We start from the raw sequence: 17,169 nt of genomic DNA, 5'->3' as shown, positions 1-17,169 counted from the left end.
TTAATTCTTGCATTAGTGGTTGCTATTCGACGTCAGTTTTTTCAAGTCACCTCGCGATCGAATCTTAACAGGCAAGGAGTTTTCAGCGTGCTTTACCAATATCACCCCATCACGACCAGGCCAAATAAAGCGAAGTTTCAGCACCGATTGTTGCGTTTTTAGCTCACGGAAGATCTTCATAGAAAGAGGAGACAACTCTTCTCGTATGAATACTTTGTTTGTCCAGCCATAGGGCCAACGAAATCCGGAAATCATCGAAACCGATAGCAAGCCAAAGTGCTTCTTCTTTGCAAGTAAGCGTTCCTTAGCATTGGCATTTTTAAACGTGACTCGAATTGGGTTGTTGTCTGTTTTAGTAGAAGCCAGTCTTGTGCACGAAACGATAGTTTTGTTGTCGTCGTCTTTGAACCCAATAGTGCGGCAGATTATGTTCACAAGGGATTCAGTATTTTCGTTCGGTACACGTGGAATGCCTAGAATAATGGCTTCTTCTTCTTCTTCTTATTGGCATTACATCCCCACACTGGGACATAGCCGCCTTGCAGCTTAGTGTTCATTAAGCACTTCCACAGTTATTCACCCTTATTCTTGTTTACGTCCGTATCGGGGTTTCGAACGAACGTCTCGATTCGAACGAGTTCGAAAATGGTATTCCCGTTTTCGAACGAATGCTGATCGAATGTGATACGTATGCGAAAAAGTGTTGCCCTATCTACAAAGAAATTCGCAACATTTCTAAGCTGTCAGAAAGCCAAAAACAAAACAAAGTTCTCGGTCTCGTCGGTCGTCAGTTTTTTACTTTTCGGAATAATCGCGATAAAATAGTGGTAAGTGCCTCAGAAATCACTAAAAATCGGAAGGATTATCCAACTGCCATGGCGAAGGATTGCATGCAGCGGTATATCCCATTAGCAGGACCAAAACCTACGACAAAATCGAAACATCTTGCAGCGGGAACCCTCGCATATATAGGAACTTTCAATGGAAAAATGTTCCCATTATTTGAAGAATTAGTTGCAGTACGAATCTCCGACGATGGCATGCGTTGTTTGGTTCCAACATTTAGCTATTTCCCGAAACAGCGGCTAAATAATCATTGTGCGCTCGAGGATTCCCTGCTTCCGGTGCTGTGAGGATTATCTTCCCTCAACGTTTCATCAAACTACGTGCCTACAAAGTGATATACATCGGGATACGAACATGTAAACAAATTAAGTGAAAAACAAGTATAAATAAAAAACATAAATGAAAACCCAACAACTTTATATACTCATTAAAATCCGTTAACTTCCACGAGTTGTACACGAGTCCCACCATGGATCCCATTTACCCAATGCAATGCACCGTAGTTCTAAGAATTGAGTTTTTAGGATAAGAGCTTTTTATTAAAGATGAAAAGGATTCCACATTTGCAAGGATGCTTTCAGACTTCCTTAGAAAGCTTATCTATGATTGTCCAATAAAGAAATTCGATAAAAAATAATAAAAAAATCTTCAAGCAATCTGACAAGAATATGCCTTCTTAGAAGACCTCACAATGTTTTAAGATTTTCTCTGAAAATTTTATCAGCGGCTGCAGACACCCATAAAAATATGGCCATTGTATCGAGAATCCGCTACCACCAGTGGAGCAAAGAATCTCTTTCGTATGGATTGGTTGGCGTTATGCATTGAGATAGCATTTCTGGATCCGGTTGCTGCCTCCAGAAACAATCTGAAGATTATCACCACCAGATATTTTCCGGAAATTCGTCCAGTTAATCCTTCGGGAATCCATCGTAAGGATCACCAAAAAAAAATCCCTGTTGTCCCACTAGGTTTTCTTCCAGGAAGAATTCCTGGATGAACTCAAGAGGTAGTTCCCGGAGAAGCTCCTGGGTGAATTCCAGGAGGAATTTCTGGAAAAATCATGGAAGAATTCCTGGATAAATTTACGAAGGAATTCCTGGATAATTTCCAGAAGGAATTTCTGAGTGAATTACCGGCAGAAAACCTGGAGGAACTCCAGGTGGGATTCTCCGAGGAACTATAGGAAGAACATCACGAGGATTTCTTGGATGATCACCAGATGGTGGTAGACAGGACATATTCCTCCGGAAGTTCCTCTAGAAATTCCTCCGGGATTTTTTCTACAAATTCCTCCAGGAATTCATTCGGAAGTTCCCTTAGGAATACCTCCGAAAGTTCTTCCAGGAATAGTTTTGGAAGTCCCTCCAGGCATTCATCCGGTAGTTCCTCCAGAAATTCTTCCAAAGTACCTCCAGGAACTCCTCTGTAAGTTCCTTCAGGAATTCCTCCCGAAGCTGCTCCGGAAGTTCCTCCAGGAATTTCTCCGGAAGCTCCTTTAGAAATTCCTCCGGAAGATCCTTCAGGAATTTCTCCGGGAGTTTCCTAGGAGTTCCATCAGAAATTTCTCCAGGAGTTCCTTCAATAATTCCTCCAGAAATTCCTCCGGGAGTGCATTCTGGAATTCCTCCGCAAGTTCCTCCAGGAATTTTCTTTGGAAGTTCCTCCAGGAATTTTCTTTGGAAGTTCCTTCAGGAATTTTCTTTAGAAGCTCCTCCAGGAATTCCTCTGGAAGTTCCTCCAGGAATTCCTCTGGAAGTTCCTCCAGGACTTCCTCTGGAAGCTCCTTCAGGAATTCCTCTGGAAGTTCCTCCAGGAATTCCTCTGGAAGTTCCTCCAGGAATTCCTCTGGAAGTTCCTCCAGGAATTCCTCTGGAAGTTCCTCCAGGAATTCCTCTGGAAGTTCCTCCAGGAATTCCTCTGGAAGTTCCTCCATGAATTCCTCTGGAAGTTCCTCCATGAATTCCTCTGGAAGTTCCTCCAGGAATTCCTCTGGAAGTTCCTCCAGGAATTCCTCTGGAAGTTCCTCCAGGAATTCCTCTGGAAGTTCCTCCGCAAGTTCCTCCAGAAATTTTCTTTGGAAGTTCCTCCAGGAATTCCTCTGGAAGTTCCTCCAGGAATTCCTCTGGAAGTTCCTCCAGGAATTCCTCTGGAAGTTCCTCCAGGAATTCCTCTGGAAGTTCCTCCAGGAATTCCTCTGGAAGTTCCTCCAGGAATTCCTCTGGAAGTTCCTCCAGGAATTCCTCTGGAAGCTCCTCCAGGAATTCCTCTGGAAGTTCCTCCGCAAGTTCCTCCAGAAATTTTCTTTGGAAGTTCCTCCAGGAATTTTCTTTAGAAGTTCCTCCAGGAATTCCTCTGGAAGTTCCTCCAGGAATTCCTCTGGAAGTTCCTCCAGGAATTCCTCTGGAAGTTCCTCCGCAAGTTCCTCCAGAAATTTTCTTTGGAAGTTCCTCCAGGAATTTTCTTTAGAAGTTCCTCCAGGAATTCCTCTCGAAGTTCCTCCAGGAATTCCTCTGGAAGTTCCTCCAGGAATTCCTCTGGAAGTTCCTCCAGGACTTCCTCTGGAAGCTCCTTCAGGAATTCCTCTGGAAGTTCCTCCAGGAATTCCTCTGGAAGTTCCTCCAAGCATTCCTCTGGAAGTTCCTCCAGGAATTCCTCCGGAAGTTCTTCCAGGAATTCCTTCGGAAGTTCCTCTAGGCATTCCGCCGGAAGTTTATCCTGCAATTCCGCCGGAAGTTTATCCTGCAATTCCTCCAAGAATTTCTCTCTCAGATCCTCCAGGAATTTCTCCGGATGTTCCTCCAGGAATACTTTCGGGAGATCTTCTAAGAATTCCTCAAATAGTTCCTTCAGGAAATTCGGGAGTTTATCTAGAAATTCTATAAATACCTTCGAAAGTTCTTCCATGAATAGCTTCGGAAGTTCCTCCAGGCATTCCTGCAGCAGTTTTTTCAGAAATCTCCAAGAGGCATTATTGGAGGAACTACAGGAGAAATTTGAGGAGCAACACCATGAGGAATTCCTGGAGAAGCTTCTGGAGGAAACCCTGTAGAAACTTCTGGTGGAACTCTTGGAGGAACATCTAGACGAAAGTTTAGTTAAACTCTAGGAGGAATTCCAGTAGAAATTCTTGAAGAAACTCTAGGAGGATATTCTGGATGAACTTCAGGAGAAATTTTTGGTGTAACTTCTGGAGAAATTTCATAAGGAATTATTGGAGGAACTCCAGTAGGAATTCCTGGAGAAACTCCAGAAGAAATTCCTGAGGAAACCCTAGGAGAAACTCCAGTTGAAATTCTTGCAGAAACTCCAGGAGAAATTTCTGGTAAAGCTCCTACAGGAACTACAAGAGAATTTTGTGATGGAATTCCTGGAGAAACTTCAGGAGAAATTTGAAGGAACTCCAGGAGGAACCGCAAAACAAACTCCTGGAGGAACCTCCTTTTGTAGGAACTCCATGAGAAAAGCCTGGTGGAACTCCAAGAGGAACTCCAATAGCGATTCCTGGAGAAACGCAGGTAGACATTCCTAAGAAAACTCCAGGAATTAAAAAAAAAACTTCCAAAAATTTCCATGAAAATTCCCGGAACAACTTCAGGAAAAGTTCTCGGAAAAACTGCAGACGCAATTTTCCAGAAATTCTTGCTGAAACTCCAAGAAGAATTACTGGAGGAACTCGTAGAGAAATTTCCTGGAGTAACTTGCGGTGAAATCCCTGGAGGAATTCCTATAGCAACTTCCGGGGAAATTAATGGAGGAACTTCCGGGGGAATTCCTTGATGAACTTCCGGAGGAATTCCTTGAAGAGCTTCCGGAGGATTTCCTGGAGAAACTTCCAGAGGAATTCTTTAAGGAACTTTCGGAGAAATTTCTTAAGGAACTTCCGGAAGAATTCCTTGGAGAATATTTCGGGAGGAAGGAACTTCAGGAGGAATTCCTTGAAAAGCTTCCGGAGGAATTCCTTGAGAAACTTCCGAAAGAACTTCATGGAGGCACTTCCGAATGAATTCCTGGAAAACTTTGCGGAGGAATTCCCTGAAGATTTTCTTGAGGAACTTCTGGGGGAATTCCTGAAGAAATTTCTGTTGGGACTTATAAAGGAATTTGCGGAGAAATTCTTTGGGGAACTTCCGGAGGAATTCCTGAGAGTACTTCCATAGAAATTCCTGAGGAAACTTGCGCAATTCCTTGAGGAACTTCCGGAGGAATTCCTTGAGGAACTTCCAGAGGAATTCCTTGAGGAACTTCCGGAGGAATTCCTTGAGGAATTTCCGGAGGAATTCCTTGTGGAACTTCCCAAGCAGCACAAGTCAGGCAAAATTGGTTGCAGCAACTTGTTTGTGACTAAATCTGGTCACATACGAGTTGCAGTAACCTAAGTGGAACAAGTGTGCTGCTAGGGTTCCGGAGGAATTCCTTGAGGAACTTCCGAAAGAATTCTATGAGGAACTTCCAAAGGAATTCCTTGAGAAACTTCCGAAGGAATTCCTTGAAGAACTTCCGAATGAATTCTTTGAGGAACTTCCGAATGAATTTTTTGAGGAACTTCCGGAAGAATTCCTTGAGGAATTCCCGGAGGATTTCTTTGAGGAACTTCCGGAGGATTTCCTAAAGGAACTTCCGGAAGAATTCTTTGGGGAAAGAGCTTTCGGGATAATATTTTAAAGAACTTCCAGGAATTCCTGGAGGAACTTTTGGGGGATTTTTTTAAAGAACTTTCGGAGGAACTCCGGAAGGAACTTCAGGAGGAATTCCTTGAAGAGCTTCTGCAGGGATTCCTGGAGGAACTTCCGAAGGAATTCATGGAGGAACTTCCGAAGGAATTCCTGGAAGACTTTCCGGAGGAATTCCCCGAAGATTTTCTTGAGGGAACTGAATGGACCTTCGGAGGATTTTTTAAGGAACTTCCGGAGCAATTCCTGAAGGAACAACCGGAGTAGTTCCTGAAGGAACATGCTGAGGAATTCCTGAAGAAACATCTGGAGCAAACTATGGAGGAATTCCTTGAGTAGCTTCCGGAGGAATTCTTTGAGGAACTTCCTGAGGAATTCCTTGAGGAACTTCCGGAGGAATTCCTTGAGAAACTTCCGGAGGATTTCTTTGAGGAACTTCCGGAGGATTTCCTTGAGGAACTTCCGGAGCAATTCCCTGAAGAACTTCTGGAGGAATCCCATGAAAAACTTCCCGAGGAATCCCATGAAAAACTTCTGGAAGAATTCCTTGAGTAACTTACGGAGGGATTTCTTGGGGAACTTCCGGAGGAATGCCTTGAAGAATTTCTGGAGAAACTCCTGAAGGATATTCTGAAAGAGCTTTCGAGGGAATATTTTAAAGAACTTCCGGAGGAAGTCCTGAATGCACCTTCGGAGGATTTTTTAAGGAACTTTCGGAACAATTCCTGAAGCAACATCCTGAGGAATTCCAGAAGGAACATACGAAGAAATTCCTGAAGGAACATCCGGTGCAACTTCTGGAGGAATTCCTTGAAAAACTACTGGAGGAATTCCTTGAAGAATTTTTGGAGGAATTCTTTAAAAACTTCCAGAGAAATCCTGAAGGAACTTTCGAAGGCATTACTGAAGGAACTTCTGGAGGAGTTACTGAAGAAACAGCTTCCGGAGGAATTCATGAAGAAACTTCCGGAGGAATTCCTGAAGGAACTTCCGTGGGAAATTCCTGAAGAAAAAAGAAAAACTTCCGGATTTGCTTCCAGGGGGAACTCTAGTAAAATTGCCTGAAGGAACTTCAGGACAAATTCCAGTACTAACTCAAGTACGAATCGCTTGAGAAACTCAAGGACGAATTTCTGAAGAAATTTTAGGAGGAATTTCTTAAGGAATTCTCGGGAGAATTCCTTGAAGAAAGTCCGAAAGAATTTCTGGAGGAGTTCTTGGAGGAATTGCTTGAGGATTTCCCGGAAGAATTTCGGAAGGAATTTCTGGATGTATTTCCGGAGTAAGAAGAAGTTTCCGAAGGAATTTCTACATAAATTTCCGGAGGAATTTTCTGAGGAATTTCTGGAGGAGTTTTTGTAGGAATTTCCGGGGAAATTCCTGGATGAATGTCCACATGAATTTCTAAAGAAATTCCGGGAGTAAATACTATACAAATTTTAGGAGGAATTCATGGAAATTCCTGGATGAATGTTCACATGAATTCCTAAAGAAATTCCTGGAGTAAATCCTATACAAATTTTAGGAGGAACTCATGGAAGAAAAATTCCTCCAGGAATTCTTCCAAAAAATCCTCCAGGGATACCTCCGGAAATTCCTCAAGAAATGTCTGCAGAACTTCCATTGAAAGCTCCTCCAGGAATTCGTCCAAGAGTTTCTCCAGCAATTCCTCTGGAAGTCACAACTCACACTAGAAATTCCATCGGAAGTTTCTTCAGGAATTTCATCGTACAATCCTCCAGGGATTACATCGGTAGATCCTCCAGGAGTTCCATCAGAAGTGCCTCCAGGAATTCGTCCGGAAAATTTCCTGAAGGAATTCTTCCGGTAGTTTTCCAAGGAATTCTTCCGGAAGTTCACCGGCGAAATTCCTCCGGTAGCTCTTCCAAGAATTCCTTTTGAAGATCTTTTAGGAATTCTTTCAAAGTTTCTCCCGAAATTCCTCGAGGGATTTCTCCTGAAGTTCCACCAGGATTTTTTCCGGAAGTTCCTTCAGGAATCCTTCCATGCATTTCTCTGAACGTTCATCCAGAAACTTATTTGGAAGATTCTTCAGGAATTTTTCCGGAAGCTCCTACAGAATATCCCCGGAAGTTCATTCAGGAATTCCGTCGGAAGTTCTTCCGGGAATTCCTCCAGAAGTTACTCTAGGAATTCCTGAGAAAATCGCTAAAGTATTACTTTAGAAATTCGCTCGGGAATTTCTAAAAAATTTAATGTTTAATCATTTATGCTGCTTTACAAATTCATTGCAGCATTCAAAATTTGAATTCATTTATGCAGCATTCAAAAGTTCATAAAAAATCATTCAAAAAATTCAAACGCATCAGTCAAATTCACTTAAAATGACTCTGAAAACGCCCTTATTGTTGAGGTCATAATGTGTATCTGTAAAGTTGCAATCAGTTAGTGAAATGTTATGATAATTTTCGTCGCCAGGAACATCCATTTGAACCATTTCAACCGACATGGAAAAGTTGAAACAGAATCGTAATGAATCGTTTCGTGTCAATTCGCGAGGTCAGAGCGTCGAATTGAAAGTAGTCAAAAATGTCCATTCGAACGAAAACGGGAATAGGGCAAACACTCGAACGAATGATGTTCGAAAAATCGAATGGTTAGAATTTGTTCGAACGAAAACGAGAATGCGAACTGTTGATACGTTCTAACGTATCCGATACGAACGTAAACAAGAATGAGGATGATTTAACTGCGAGGTTTCTAAGCCAAGTTATCATTTTTGCATTCGTATATCATGAGGCAAACACGATGATACTTTTATGCCCAGGGAAGTCGAGACAATTTCCATTCCGAAAATTGCCTAAACCGACACCGGGAATCGAACCCAACCACCCTCAGCATGGTCTTGCTTTGTAGCCGCGCGTCGTACCGCACGGCTAAGGAGGGCCCCCTAGAATAATGGCATTGGAGGTGAGTTGCGAGAGCCGTTGGGTATCCAATTCGACTTCCTGCTTATCGACTACATTAGACATTGCATCGGTTTTAGCGGAAAGCGTAGTTAAGGCTTTTTTCAAGTAGTCGTTCTCAGTGGATAACTTACTTATAACCGATTTCAACTTAACAATTTGATCGGACAGATCATCCAACTTGTTTGTTAAAAATTGCTGACTATGCTCGATATTCAGAAATATCTTCCTCGCATGTTCGGAAAGCGCATTTGAAAAAAGGTCTGGCAACTCTTCGATGCTGACATGTGAATTTTGGCCCATGGTTGTAGTATTCACCAATAGATGTCGCTTGTGGAAGTTAGGCGAACAACCAGATTTGACAACTATGAACTGTGTTGGAAATATGCCTATTGGTAATGACGTGTCAAGCTCGTACTCACACAGCGAAAGATGGAAGACGATTGCTATGCGATGTCTATGATCCGTTCAGGTATTCTGGCTATGGTCTCAGCTAAGATGGCAATGTAGCAGCGGGAGCGATGATCGTCAGAAGGGGGATACCAGGATCTGAAGAGCGTCTGAAGCAGCAAGTCGATAGACCACGATTCGCGATGGTTGATGTGATGATGATTCGTTATCGGGTTGTTGACGTTGGCGGGGCAGGAGGATAAATAAAACAACAAGCAGAACGTGTGTTTATTTCGACAGCTGGGATAAGCAGGGATACATCCAATAACGGTATTTCTAAGCTTCACATTAACGGCATATTACAGCGACGTAGTTGTAATTGATATTAAAGAGATGAAATTAACTTTTCTCTGCAGCTGCGTCGACGGTTAGAGTGGTGGCATAGAGCCGCGAATATGTTCAATGTTTGTTTGCATGAAGCTGTGGGAGCTGGCGGTTGGTGGCGGTGGAGGAAGGTGGCGGCAGTATCGGCGGCGATTTGTATGGCGGGGCGATCTCTTGCTTATGATGCAACGGGGCATCATATTGAATGCTTATTTCCTCAGCTGATTTCACTCACTTCTATGATTTGATATGGAAATAGCACAGCACAGCAGCAGGATTTTTAGGATGTATTACAATCGACGATTGTTTATAGAGTTTAACCAGAACTAATTAACTTAGAGCAGAGCACGGAGTAAATACAGCTAGTTCACAGCAGGGTTGCCAGTTAAATCACTATATGAATAGATATCATTTTTGGTAATGAAATATAAGTATATCTCCAAAATCGCATTTTTCTAAATCCGTCGCTTTACTCCCACAGCTCTAGTGAAAAATTGAACACCCCTAGATACAATATTTTGCAATGTCCAGAAACTAGAAGAGATGGCTAAGAGGTTGGTGAAAAAACTGAGAAAATCGGTTGAAAAATCACTGAGATATAGCCATTTGAAAATTTAGTTACAACGATTTTCTGCACGAATGTATCCGCGAAAGTTTTCTTAGCGAATCAATCCTAGTGTTAATTGGTTAAATAAGTCACTGCATAGTCTCCAAAAGAATAAAAACTAATTCCTAGTTTAGATAAATAATATATGAAATTAAAACTCTTATAAACAAAAAGAAGCACATAATTCCGTTTTCGCCATTCATTTTCAATTGCATTCACGGAGCCATTGAAACGGTGTATAAAGTCTGCATATCAAACTGTAAAAACATTAAAAGAAGAACATCCTCAATGGTTTTCTGCTGACTTATTCAAAACTCCCAAAGACCAGCTCTGCCGCCGCCAGCATTTCTCAAGCATATCTGGTTTTCATATAAATATGGGACAGTTATGCTCACGGCGGAAGAGCTGATAAGGAATAAAAAATGAAACTCATTCACCACAAACACAAACAGTTGCCCTACACTGAACTAAGTTGCAATTTTTGAAGAGGAACATCACATGCGGCACAAATTTGGGAAAGTTTCATACTTTTCTAAGATGAAGCAAAAAATCACACTCATAATAATCGCTCGATTGTACACATTTGACTTCCTTCACCGGGGCTCACCAAACCCGTGAAAAACTACTTGAATATGCATATCAATGTTTTATTTAACATCGGAGAGACGGAGAAAATTATTGGTCAGCATGAACGCCCCAGACAAACCAGCACAAACGAGTTTTCCATAAAATAGATCAACACCTCTGACTTGGTCCAGGAGGATTCATCATATCTCCATGTTTATCGGTCCATTGACAGAGAGAAAGAAAGCTGCCATGGATTTACGCACGACGCCCATTCCGTTTCCGTCGTTCTCATATTTCCGTTTGCATTTCATCACAGACAAAGGAAAAAAGAAGCACTAAACACGGATGATCCCAGCAGGAGTAATCCAGATGAAATCGATGGAAAAAAGCATGCTGTTTTTCTTTTGGTCTCAGATCAAAAGGGATAAACTCATTTCTCGGGAAAATGCGATGCAAAGAGTAAAAATGTACATTTTCAAGCTTCTTTCTTTCGGACCCTGTGCTTGTGAATAAGATATGTATAAATCTCGAATTGGTAAAAAGGGAACGGAATATTATAATCAAACGCAGCGTGAGGCATGGGATTCCTGGCTCACCACGCTGTCAAGGATCAGAATAAAGAGAAACGGTCGATTCCAATGGAAGCATGCAAAGTGCTCCCCCACATAATTCTGCTACTATGGAAAGAAGCTGGGAAAAGTAAAATCGATGCAGACTGATGTGGCGCTGGAAAGTCTTCAATAGCTTGGTGATTCGGCTTCCGGGGATCGTTCGCAAAAATAGAGCAACTGTCAGGATCTTTTATCATTAGTCTAAATATTTGATTGAAGCCGAGTGGAGTGGCATTACATCCATTATATTTTGCGGAAATTTTTCATCCGCATCCGTTTGCTTGGTCTTGATGCTGAATAACAAAGAGTGTTTACTCTGTGGTAGGCAGACGTCGACGCCGAGCCTGTGGCCCTACGTTGATTGTTATTGAAATGGCAGAAGGAGCATATTTTAAATTGCAGATAGATATCTGTATAATATTTGAAGAGGTATTTTTAGAGAATGCTGAGGAAGCAGTCTTGAATTTATTACGATTGAATGTTCGATAACACCCAAACGAATAGAATAGGGCTCTCCTCTCATAAGACGAGTTTGTACAATTCCATTTAATTTCGTCGAGTCAAGTACGAGACTCAGAAGACGACCTTACTGTTGAGGTCGAAATACTGACAAAGGTACAATGAAGTTGTGGAATTAAATGGAATTGTACAAACTCGTCTTATGACAAGTAAATACATTCTCCTAAAAGCTTAAAATAATTTTCGTATCTCCTTTCATGTTTCTTTTTTCGAGAAGATTCTTATGAGTCGTTCAACAGACTGCTCGTTCTGTTCAGAAAAAAAATGTTATTACCGGAAGTTTTCTAGATTAATTTTTTTAAGAAATATAACAAATCTACAAGTCCTTATTCAATAAAAAAAAATGACTTTGAATGTGTCCAGGCGCGGAATGAACCCATCATGCCCCTTCTCGTGTTATCAAGATAATTTTTTTCCCCAAAAACAAATGCAACATACAGTTGAACGTGTTGTTACTTTAAATATGAATGAGTATTAACAATCAAATTTTTATATCGAATATTTGTTTGTTCAATGAGGGTAGCTGCTATTACATTTCGTTGAATTTTCCAATACTGTTTGTTGTGTGATTTCGGAAAATCTGAAAACGTCTGGGGCTCCAAGGGAGAAGCAATAATAAAATATCTTGAATTCTTGGAGCACTAACAAGTGTCTAAATTAGGGATGTTCCGATATATCAAAATATCGATACGATACGATAATCGCATCAAAATATCGATAGCGGAATTAAAATATCGATATATAGGAATATCATATGATATGTCAGACATAAATGGTTTTCTAAACTGTGGGTCGCGACTCCCAGAGGGTCGAGGACTGATCAATGTGGGTCACGAAAGACTAATTTTGATTCTCACTTTTAACCCTATTTTATCCTACAAATCTATTCCAGCAATTGGAGTAATCAATCAAGTAATAAATGGATGACTGGAGAACGACGAATTTTATGAAGTCAATGGCCTTCCTTTGTTATCCGAAAAAGGTGAAAATATGAATGCTGAACAGAGGCACTCAACTAGAAGAGCATACCAAAAACTGAAAACAATGATAACACATTGTGATATTTATGGGCGATTTTCACCCCCTCCTCCCTTCGTGTCGCTTTTTGTAACAAACCACTAAAAATATTGTATGGACTGTCACGCTGCTCTGAACCTCCCCTTCCCCCTATAGTAAAAAAAAATTGTAATATCACACCGGATTCGATGCACATCATCGCCGTCGTAAATCAAGTGTGATATTACATCAGTTTTATGTGACAAAAAAGTGACGTACTTGGCACTTTCTTCTCAGAATTAAAGGATGTAAGCGATTTTTGACGTAATATATTCGATGTAATAATGAAAACGACGTAAAAACAAGCCAGCAGAAACCTCGTGCTTTCGGCAGCTGGGCTAGGGGTGTTCGGTAATTTTCTTTCATGATTTTAAAATACCTTCGTAGAAATGAAACACATTATTTTATTTCCAAAATTGTTGTACAATAATATAAAGAATAATAATAATTTGTTGATTATTCTTCTATTACACGTTAACATAAGAACCATCTATAAACATATATTTTTTAGATAACTCGGTTTTCCGTTTTTCATGCTTTCAAAATTAAAATTCTCTTAGAAGCTACTCACGAAACTTTCCCAGTAATCCTCTGATAATTCCTGTAGGAATCCTCCGGAGACCCGCCGAAAACTTTTCCGAAATTGCTCCATGAATTTCTCCGAAACTATCCCCAGAAATCCCTTCATTTTAAATACCTCTGGAAATTTCCTCAGAAGTTCCTCCGGAAATTTGTTCAGAAGTTCATCAGGCAATTTCTCAAGAAATCCTTTAAAAATACTCATAGAAATTTCTCTGAAAAATTATATAGTGGTTCCCAAGGATATTTCTTCAAGAATTCCTCCGGAGAATTGCCCAAGATTTCCTCAACAAATTCTTCCAGGAATTTGTTCATAAAACACCACAGGAATTCATTCAGAAATTCCCTAAGGACTTCCTCCGGATATTCACGACAGAATCGCCCAAGAATTCATCGGCAAGTTACTTCAGAAATTTCTTTGAAAGTTCTTTCAGGAATTCCTTCGGAAGGTCCTCCACGAATTCCTTCGGATGCTCATCCAGGAACTTCTTCGGAAGTTCTTCCAGGAATTCCTTCGAAAGTTCCTCCAGAAACTCCTTCAGAATGTCCTCCACGTATTCCTTCGTAATTTCCTTCACGTATTCTTTCCGAAGATCCTCAAGCAATTCGCTCGGAGTTCCTCCAGGAATTCTTCCGGAAGTTCCTCCAGGAATTTCTTTGGAGGCAACTCCAGTAATTTCTTTGGTAGTTACTCCAGTAGTTCCTTCCAAAGTTCCTTCAGGAAATTCTTCAAAAGTTCCTTCAGAAATTCTTTTGAAAGCTCCGTCAGAAATTCCATCGAAATTTCTTCTAGTTATTCCTTCGGAAGTTCCTCCAGGAATTCTCTCGGAAGTTCCTCCAGGAATTCTCTCGGAAGTTCCTCCAGGAATTCCTTCGGAAGTTCCTCCAGATATTACTACGGAAATTCCTTCAGGAACTCCTTCGTGAATTCCTTCAGGAACTCCTTCGGAAATTCCTACTGGAACTCCTTCGGAAATTCCTTCAGGAACTCCTTCTGAAGCTCCTCCAGTTAGTCCTTTCGAATTTCCTGCAGGAATTTCTTCGGAAGTTTCGCCAGGAATTTCTTCGGAAGTTTCTCCACGTATTCCTTCGAAATTCCTTCGGAAATTCCTTCAGGAACCGCTTCGGAAGTTCCTCCAGTTATTCCTTCCGAATTTCCTTCCTTCGGAAGTTCATCCAGGAATTACTTCAGAAGATCCTTCATGTGTTCCTTCGGGAGTTCATCCAGAAATTCCCTCAGAAGTTCCTCCAGGAATTCAATCGGAAGATCCTCCAGTTATTTCTTCGGAAATTCCTTCAGGAAATTCTTCGGCAGTTCCTCCAGTTATTCCTTCCCAAGTTCCTCTAGGAATTTCTTTGGAAGTTCCTCCAGGAGTTCCTTCGGAAGTTCATCAAGGAATTCCTTCGGAGTTCCTACAGGAATTCTTCCGGGAGGGAGGGATTACTTCGGAAGATCCTCCAGGAATTTCTTCGGAAGTTCCTCCAGGAATTCCTTCGGAAGTTCCTGCAAGAACTCCTTCGGAAGTTCCTCAAGGAACTGCTTCGGAAGTTCCTCAAGGAATTTTTACGGAAGTTCCTCCTGGAATTTCTTCGGAAGTTACTCCAAGAACTCCTTCGGAAGTTCCTCAAGGGATTTCTTCGGAGTTCCTCCAGGAATTCTTCCGGAAGTTCCACCAGGGTATCTGTCGGAAGTTTCTTCCAGGGATTTCTTCGGCAGTTCCTCCCGGGATTACTTCGGAAGTTCCTTCAGGAATTATTTCGGAAGTACCGTCAGGAATTTTTTTGGAAGATCCTTCAGCAATTCCTTCGGAAGTTACATCAGGAATTCCTTTAAAAGTTCCTTCAGGAATTCCTTCGGAAGGTCCTCCAGGAGTTCCTTCGGATGCTCATCCAGGAATTCCTTCGGAAATTCTTTCAGAAATTCCTTCGAAAGTTCCTCCAGGAATTCCTTCGGAAGTTGCTCCACGTATTCCTTCGGAAGTTCCTCCACGTATTCTTTCCGAAGTTCCTCAAAGAACTCTTCCGGAGTTTCCCACGAATTCTTCCAGAAGTTCCTCCAGGAATTTCTCTGTCCTCTAGAGTTTTCTTCAGAAGTTCCTCCAGGAATTTCTTCGGAAGTTACTCCAGGAATTCCTTCGGAAGTTAACCCAAAAACTCCTTCGGAAGTTCCTCCAAGAACTCCTGCGGAAGTTTCTCCAGAAATTCTTCTTTCTCCAGGGATTCTTCAGGAAGTTTCTCCAGGGACTCTTTCTTAAGTTTCTTCCAGGGATTCCTTCGGAAGTTACATCAGGAATTTCTTTGAAAGTTTCTACAGGAATTCCTTCGGAAGGTCCTCCAGGAATTCCTTCGGATGCTCATCCAGGAATTCCTTCGGAAGTTCTTCCAGGAATTCATTCGAAAGTTCCTCCAGAAATCTCCTCCACGTATTCCTTCGGAAGTAGCTTCACGTATTCCTTCCGAAGTTCTTAAAGGAACTCCTTCGGAGTTCCTCCAGGAATTCCAGAAGAATTCCTGGAGGAATTTCTTTTATTCAAAGTTCCTCCAGGATTTTTTTTGAAGCTCCACCAGGAATTTCTTCGAAAGTTATTCCTTCTAAAGTTCCTTCAGGAAACTATATCTTCTGAAGGATTTCCTGGAGAAACTTTGAATAGAATTTCTGAAGGAACTTTTAAAGAGTTTCCTGAAGGAATTCCTTCAGAAGATACTCCAGGAATTCCTTCGGAAGTTCCTCCCGAAATTCCTTTGGAAGTTCCTCCAGTTATTTCTTCGGAAGTTCATCCAGGAATTCTTTCGGAAGTTGCTCTAGGAATTCCTTCGGAAGTTCCTCCACCAATTCCTTCGGAAGTTCCTCCAGTTATTCCTTCCGAATTTCCTCAAGGAATTCCTGAGGAGTGCCGTCAGGAATTCTTCCAGAAGTTCCTCCAGTTATTCCTTCGGAAGTTCCTGCCGTTATTACATCGAAAGCTCCTTAAGGAATTCCTTCGAAAGCTCCTCCAGGAATTCCTTCCGAAGTTCCTCCACGTATCACTTCGGTAGTTCCTCCAGGTGCTCCTTCCGAAGTTCCTCAAGAAATTCCTTAGGAGTTCGTCCAGGAATTCTTCTGAAAGTTCCTCTAAGGATTACTTCGGAAGTTCCTTCAGGAATTTCTTCAGAAGTTTTCCCAGGAATTCCTTCGGAAGTTCCTTCAAGAACTCCTTCGGAAGTTTCTCAAGGAACTCCTTTGGAAGTTCCTCAAGAAACTCCTTCGGAAGATCTTCAAGAAACTCCTTCGGAAGTTCCTCCAGGGACTCTTTCGGAAGTTTCTTCCAGGGACTCTTTCGAAAGTGGTCTCCAGGGATTCCTTCGGCAGTTCCTCCAGGAATTACTTCGGCAGTTCCTGCAGTAATAGTTTCGGCAGTTCCGTCAGGAATTAGTTTCGGCAGTTCCGTCAGGCAGTTTTTCAGGAATTTTTCCGGAAGTTCCTCCAGGGAATTCTTTGGAAGTTACTTCATGAATGTCTTCAAAAGTTTTTCCAGGTATTCCTTCCGAAGTTCCTCCAGTTATTCCTTCCGAAGTTCCTCCAGGAATTCCTTCAGAATTTTATCCTGGTATTCCTTTGGAAGTTCCTCCACGTATTCCTTCGGAAGTTCCCTAAGGAATTTCTTCGGATTTCCTTCAGAAATTCTTCCGGAAGTTCCTCCAGGAATTTCTTCGGAAGTTCCTTCAGGAATTCCTTCGGAAGTTACTCCACGTTTTTCTTCGGAAGTTCCTTCATGTATTCCTTCTGAAGTTCCTAAAGAAATTCCTTTGGAGTTCCTCCAGGAATTTCTTTGGAAGTTCCTGCAGGAATTTCTTCAGAAGTTCCTCGAGGAATTCTTTCTAAAGTTCCTTCAGGAAATTCTTCAAAAGTTCCTCCAAGAATTCTTCTGAAAGTTTCTCCAGGAAATCTTTCGGAAGATATTCCACGAATTCTTAAGAATCGTCGAAGAAATCCTCTCTATGTTCCTACATGAACTACTCAGACAACACAA

The 17,169-nt window shown here is 41.6% G+C and overlaps 1 protein-coding gene across 1 annotated transcript in view; it reads left to right on the top strand.

Moving 5' to 3' along the window:
* The window catches only part of LOC134208095 (uncharacterized), a 137,153-nt gene that overhangs the window by 103,339 nt on the left and 16,645 nt on the right, over positions 1-17,169 (top strand). The window lies entirely within an intron of this gene.

This window comes from Armigeres subalbatus, chromosome 1 (assembly GCF_024139115.2).
Source record: "Armigeres subalbatus isolate Guangzhou_Male chromosome 1, GZ_Asu_2, whole genome shotgun sequence".
Classification (NCBI taxonomy): domain Eukaryota; kingdom Metazoa; phylum Arthropoda; class Insecta; order Diptera; family Culicidae; genus Armigeres; species Armigeres subalbatus.
The sequence above is the reverse complement of the archived record's forward strand: the minus strand, read 5'-3'. Positions and strand labels throughout refer to the sequence as shown.